This window comes from Calonectris borealis, unplaced genomic scaffold, assembly GCF_964195595.1.
Source record: "Calonectris borealis unplaced genomic scaffold, bCalBor7.hap1.2 HAP1_SCAFFOLD_70, whole genome shotgun sequence".
NCBI classification, from domain to species: Eukaryota; Metazoa; Chordata; class Aves; order Procellariiformes; family Procellariidae; genus Calonectris; species Calonectris borealis.
Window position 1 is genome coordinate 151,932 of NW_027441473.1, and position 7,164 is coordinate 159,095.

Consider the following 7,164-nt stretch of genomic DNA (forward strand, 5'->3'; position numbering starts at 1 on the left):
GAAATGAAGGGAAAAAACGAAACAGAGAGACAGCAAACTAAAAGAGAGACGTAGGAAGAAAATTGAACAAGCGGCGGCTGTAAGGAAAGGCAAGAAATAATTAAAGAGAGCAAAATAAAGACAGCGAATGGGATAAAAGCAGTCCGAAAATGTTAAAAGCAACGTTGATTAAGGACATGAGGAAAAAATGTACGCACAGCGACGGCGAACAAAAACGGAGATGTAAAAGAAAATTTAAAAAGCGAGGGCGCTAAGGAAAGACACATGATTTTTAAAAAACTGCAAGGGGAATAAAAGTAGGCAGTGAAGGAACATTTAAAACACAAGTGGGATTAGGGCAATACTGAAAACTAGGGCCAGCAAACTAAAAGACGTGTAGAAAAAAAACTTAAAGGGCACTAAGGAAGGACAAGAAAATAATGACAAATTAAAGAGAGTGGACGGGATAAAAGTAGGCATGGAAAGGAAACTTAAAATGTGAGAAGCATCAGGGAAATCAAGGAAAAAGAAGATGAAATAGGGAAAGCAAATGAGAGCAGAGACGTAGATCGAAAATTTTAAATTGAGGGCAGTAAGGAAAGAAGAGGAATCAATTTAAGACAGACAGCGAAAGGAATAAAAGTTGGCCGAGAAAGAAGAATTAAAAAGCGATGGGTATTAGGGAAGCACAGGCCAAAAAAAAGAAATAGGGACAGCGAAGTAAACGAGAGGTAGAAATGAAACTTGAAAAGCGAGGGCACTAAGAAAAGGCAAGAAATAAAAGAAAGGAAAGGCAGCGAAATGAAGACAGCAAACGGGATGAAAGTAGCAAATTTAGAATTCAACAAGGATTAAGGAAATGAAGGGGAAACACGAAACAAAGAGACGGCCAACTAAAAGAGAGACGTAGGAAGAAAATTTAAAAAGCAATGGGGATTAAGGAAATGAAGGGAAAAAATGAAACAAAGAGACAGCAAACTAAGAGAGAGATGTAGGAAGAAAATTTAACAAGCGGCGACTGCAAGGAAAGGCAAGAAATAATTAAAGAGAGCAAAATAAAGACAGCAAATGGGACAAAAGCAGTCCGAAAATGTTAAAAGCAACGTTGATTAAGGACATGAGGAAAAAATTACGCACAGCGACGGCGAACAAAAACGGAGATGTAAAAGAAAATTTAAAAAGCGAGGGCGCTAAGGAAAGACACATGATTTTTAAAAAACTGCAAGGGGAATAAAAGTAGGCAGAGAAGGAACATTTAAAACGCAAGTGGGATTAGGGCAATACTGAAAACGAGGGCCAGCAAACTAAAAGACGTGTAGAAAGAAAACTTGAAATAAAGGGCACTAAGGAAGGACAAGAAAAAAATGACAAATTAAAGAGAGTGGGTGGGATAAAAGTAGGCATGGAAAGGAAACTTAAAATGTGAGAAGCATCAGGGAAATCAAGGAAAAAGAAGATGAAATAGGGAAAGCAAATGAGAGCAGAGACGTAGATCGAAAATTTTAAATTGAGGGCAGTAAGGAAAGAAGAAGAATCAATTTAAGACAGACAGGGAAAGGAGTAAAAGTTGGCTGCGACAGAAGAATTAAAAAGCGATGGGTATTAGGGAAGCACAGGCCAAAAAATAGAAATAGGGACAGCGAAGTAAACGAGAGGTAGAAATGAAACTTGAAAAGCGAGGGCGCTAAGAAAAGGCAAGAAATAAAAGAAAGGAAAGGCAGCGAAATCAAGAGCAAACGGGGTAAAAGTAGCAAATTTAGAATTCAACAAGGATTAAGGAAATGAAGGGGAAACACGAAACAAAGAGACGGCCAACTAAAAGAGAGACGTAGGAAGAAAATTTAAAAAGCAATGGGGATTAAGGAAATGAAGGGAAAAAATGAAACAAAGAGACAGCAAACTAAGAGAGAGATGTAGGAAGAAAATTTAACAAGCGGCGACTGCAAGGAAAGGCAAGAAATAATTAAAGAGAGCAAAATAAAGACAGCGAATGGGACAAAAGCAGTCCGAAAATGTTAAAAGCAACGTTGATTAAGGACATGAGGAAAAAATGTACGCACAGCGACGGCGAACAAAAACGGAGATGTAAAAGAAAATTTAAAAAGCGAGGGCGCTAAGGAAAGACACATGATTTTTAAAAAACTGCAAGGGGAATAAAAGTAGGCAGAGAAGGAACATTTAAAACACAAGTGGGATTAGGGCAATACTAAAAACGAGGGCCAGCAAACTAAAAGACGTGTAGAAAGAAAACTTGAAATAAAGGGCACTAAGGAAGGACAAGAAAATAATGACAAATTAAAGAGAGTGGACGGGATAAAAGTAGGCATGGAAAGGAAACTTAAAATGTGAGAAGCATCAGGGAAATCAAGGAAAAAGAATATGAAACAGGGACAGCAAATGACAGCAGAGACGTAGATCGAAAATTTTAAATTGAGGGCAGTAAGGAAAGAAGAAGAATCAATTTAAGACAGACAGGGAAAGGAGTAAAAGTTGGCTGCGACAGAAGAATTAAAAAGCAATGGGTATTAGGGAAGCACAGGCCAAAAAATAGAAATAGGGACAGCGAAGTAAACGAGAGGTAGAAATGAAACTTGAAAAGCGAGGGCACTAAGAAAAGGCAAGAAATAAAAGAAAGGAAAGGCAGCGAAATGAAGACAGCAAACGGGATAAAAGCAGAAAATCTAGAAAGCGTCGGGGATTAAGGAAATGAAGGGGAAATACGAAAGAGAGAGGCAGCAAACTAAAAGAGAGACGTAGGAAGAAAATTTAACAAGCGATGGGGATTAAGGAAATGAAGGGAAAAAACGAAACAGAGAGACAGCAAACTAAAAGAGAGACGTAGGAAGAAAATTGAACAAGCGGCGGCTGTAAGGAAAGGCAAGAAATAATTAAAGAGAGCAAAATAAAGACAGCGAATGGGATAAAAGCAGTCCGAAAATGTTAAAAGCAACGTTGATTAAGGACATGAGGAAAAAATGTACGCACAGCGACGGCGAACAAAAACGGAGATGTAAAAGAAAATTTAAAAAGCGAGGGCGCTAAGGAAAGACACATGATTTTTAAAAAACTGCAAGGGGAATAAAAGTAGGCAGAGAAGGAACATTTAAAACGCAAGTGGGATTAGGGCAATACTGAAAACGAGGGCCAGCAAACTAAAAGACGTGTAGAAAGAAAACTTTAAATAAAGGGCACTAAGGAAGGACAAGAAAAAAATGACAAATTAAAGAGAGTGGGTGGGATAAAAGTAGGCATGGAAAGGAAACTTAAAATGTGAGAAGCATCAGGGAAATCAAGGAAAAAGAAGATGAAATAGGGAAAGCAAATGAGAGCAGAGACGTAGATCGAAAATTTTAAATTGAGGGCAGTAAGGAAAGAAGAAGAATCAATTTAAGACAGACAGGGAAAGGAGTAAAAGTTGGCTGCGACAGAAGAATTAAAAAGCGATGGGTATTAGGGAAGCACAGGCCAAAAAATAGAAATAGGGACAGCGAAGTAAACGAGAGGTAGAAATGAAACTTGAAAAGCGAGGGCGCTAAGAAAAGGCAAGAAATAAAAGAAAGGAAAGGCAGCGAAATCAAGAGCAAACGGGGTAAAAGTAGCAAATTTAGAATTCAACAAGGATTAAGGAAATGAAGGGGAAACACGAAACAAAGAGACGGCCAACTAAAAGAGAGACGTAGGAAGAAAATTTAAAAAGCAATGGGGATTAAGGAAATGAAGGGAAAAAATGAAACAAAGAGACAGCAAACTAAGAGAGAGATGTAGGAAGAAAATTTAACAAGCGGCGACTGCAAGGAAAGGCAAGAAATAATTAAAGAGAGCAAAATAAAGACAGCGAATGGGACAAAAGCAGTCCGAAAATGTTAAAAGCAACGTTGATTAAGGACATGAGGAAAAAATGTACGCACAGCGACGGCGAACAAAAACGGAGATGTAAAAGAAAATTTAAAAAGCGAGGGCGCTAAGGAAAGACACATGATTTTTAAAAAACTGCAAGGGGAATAAAAGTAGGCAGAGAAGGAACATTTAAAACACAAGTGGGATTAGGGCAATACTAAAAACGAGGGCCAGCAAACTAAAAGACGTGTAGAAAGAAAACTTGAAATAAAGGGCACTAAGGAAGGACAAGAAAATAATGACAAATTAAAGAGAGTGGACGGGATAAAAGTAGGCATGGAAAGGAAACTTAAAATGTGAGAAGCATCAGGGAAATCAAGGAAAAAGAATATGAAACAGGGACAGCAAATGACAGCAGAGACGTAGATCGAAAATTTTAAATTGAGGGCAGTAAGGAAAGAAGAAGAATCAATTTAAGACAGACAGGGAAAGGAGTAAAAGTTGGCTGCGACAGAAGAATTAAAAAGCAATGGGTATTAGGGAAGCACAGGCCAAAAAATAGAAATAGGGACAGCGAAGTAAACGAGAGGTAGAAATGAAACTTGAAAAGCGAGGGCACTAAGAAAAGGCAAGAAATAAAAGAAAGGAAAGGCAGCGAAATGAAGACAGCAAACGGGATAAAAGCAGAAAATCTAGAAAGCGTCGGGGATTAAGGAAATGAAGGGGAAATACGAAAGAGAGAGGCAGCAAACTAAAAGAGAGACGTAGGAAGAAAATTTAACAAGCGATGGGGATTAAGGAAATGAAGGGAAAAAACGAAACAGAGAGACAGCAAACTAAAAGAGAGACGTAGGAAGAAAATTGAACAAGCGGCGGCTGTAAGGAAAGGCAAGAAATAATTAAAGAGAGCAAAATAAAGACAGCGAATGGGATAAAAGCAGTCCGAAAATGTTAAAAGCAACGTTGATTAAGGACATGAGGAAAAAATGTACGCACAGCGACGGCGAACAAAAACGGAGATGTAAAAGAAAATTTAAAAAGCGAGGGCGCTAAGGAAAGACACATGATTTTTAAAAAACTGCAAGGGGAATAAAAGTAGGCAGAGAAGGAACATTTAAAACACAAGTGGGATTAGGGCAATACTAAAAACGAGGGCCAGCAAACTAAAAGACGTGTAGAAAGAAAACTTGAAATAAAGGGCACTAAGGAAGGACAAGAAAATAATGACAAATTAAAGAGAGTGGACGGGATAATAGTAGGCATGGAAAGGAAACTTAAAATGTGAGAAGCATCAGGGAAATCAAGGAAAAAGAATATGAAACAGGGACAGCAAATGACAGCAGAGACGTAGATCGAAAATTTTAAATTGAGGGCAGTAAGGAAAGAAGAAGAATCAATTTAAGACAGACAGGGAAAGGAGTAAAAGTTGGCTGCGACAGAAGAATTAAAAAGCGATGGGTATTAGGGAAGCACAGGCCAAAAAATAGAAATAGGGACAGCGAAGTAAACGAGAGGTAGAAATGAAACTTGAAAAGCGAGGGCACTAAGAAAAGGCAAGAAATAAAAGAAAGGAAAGGCAGCGAAATGAAGACAGCAAACGGGATAAAAGCAGAAAATCTAGAGAGCGTCGGGGATTAAGGAAATGAAGGGGAAATACGAAAGAGAGAGGCAGCAAACTAAAAGAGAGACGTAGGAAGAAAATTTAACAAGCGATGGGGATTAAGGAAATGAAGGGAAAAAACGAAACAAAGAGACAGCAAACTAAAAGAGAGACGTAGGAAGAAAATTGAACAAGCGGCGGCTGTAAGGAAAGGCAAGAAATAATTAAAGAGAGCAAAATAAAGACAGCGAATGGGATAAAAGCAGTCCGAAAATGTTAAAAGCAACGTTGATTAAGGACATGAGGAAAAAATGTACGCACAGCGACGGCGAACAAAAACGGCGATGTAAAAGAAAATTTAAAAAGCGAGGGCGCTAAGGAAAGACACATGATTTTTAAAAAACTGCAAGGGGAATAAAAGTAGGCAGAGAAGGAACATTTAAAACACAAGTGGGATTGGGGCAATACTGAAAACAAGGGCCAGCAAACTAAAAGAGACGGAGAAAGAAAACTTTAAAAAAAAGGGCACTAAGGAAGGACAAGAAAAAAATGACAAATTAAAGAGAGTGGGTGGGATAAAAGTAGGCATGGAAAGGAAACTTAAAATGTGAGAAGCATCAGGGAAATCAAGGAAAAAGAAGATGAAACAGGGACAGCAAATGACAGCAGAGACGTAGATCGAAAATTTTAAATTGAGGGCAGTAAGGAAAGAAGAAGAATCAATTTAAGACAGACAGGGAAAGGAGTAAAAGTTGGCTGCGACAGAAGAATTAAAAAGCAATGGGTATTAGGGAAGCACAGGCCAAAAAATAGAAATAGGGACAGCGAAGTAAACGAGAGGTAGAAATGAAACTTGAAAAGCGAGGGCACTAAGAAAAGGCAAGAAATAAAAGAAAGGAAAGGCAGCGAAATGAAGACAGCAAACGGGATAAAAGCAGAAAATCTAGAAAGCGTCGGGGATTAAGGAAATGAAGGGGAAATACGAAAGAGAGAGGCAGCAAACTAAAAGAGAGACGTAGGAAGAAAATTTAACAAGCGATGGGGATTAAGGAAATGAAGGGAAAAAACGAAACAGAGAGGCAGCAAACTAAAAGAGAGACGTAGGAAGAAAATTGAACAAGCGGCGACTGCAAGGAAAGGCAAGAAATAATTAAAGAGAGCAAAATAAAGACAGCGAATGGGATAAAAGCAGTCCGAAAATGTTAAAAGCAACGTTGATTAAGGACATGAGGAAAAAATTACGCACAGCGACGGCGAACAAAAACGGAGATGTAAAAGAAAATTTAAAAAGCGAGGGCGCTAAGGAAAGACACATGATTTTTAAAAAACTGCAAGGGGAATAAAAGTAGGCAGAGAAGGAACATTTAAAACACAAGTGGGATTGGGGCAATACTGAAAACTAGGGCCAGCAAACTAAAAGAGACGGAGAAAGAAAACTTTAAAAAAAGGGCACTAAGGAAGGACAAGAAAAAAATGACAAATTAAAGAGAGTGGGTGGGATAAAAGTAGGCATGGAAAGGAAACTTAAAATGTGAGAAGCATCAGGGAAATCAAGGAAAAAGAAGATGAAATAGGGAAAGCAAATGAGAGCAGAGACGTAGATTGAAAATTTTAAATTGAGGGCAGTAAGGAAAGAAGAGGAATCAATTTAAGACAGACAGGGAAAGGAATAAAAGTTGGCCGAGAAAGAAGAATTAAAAAGCGATGGGTATTAGGGAAGCACAGGCCAAAAAATAGAAATAGGGACA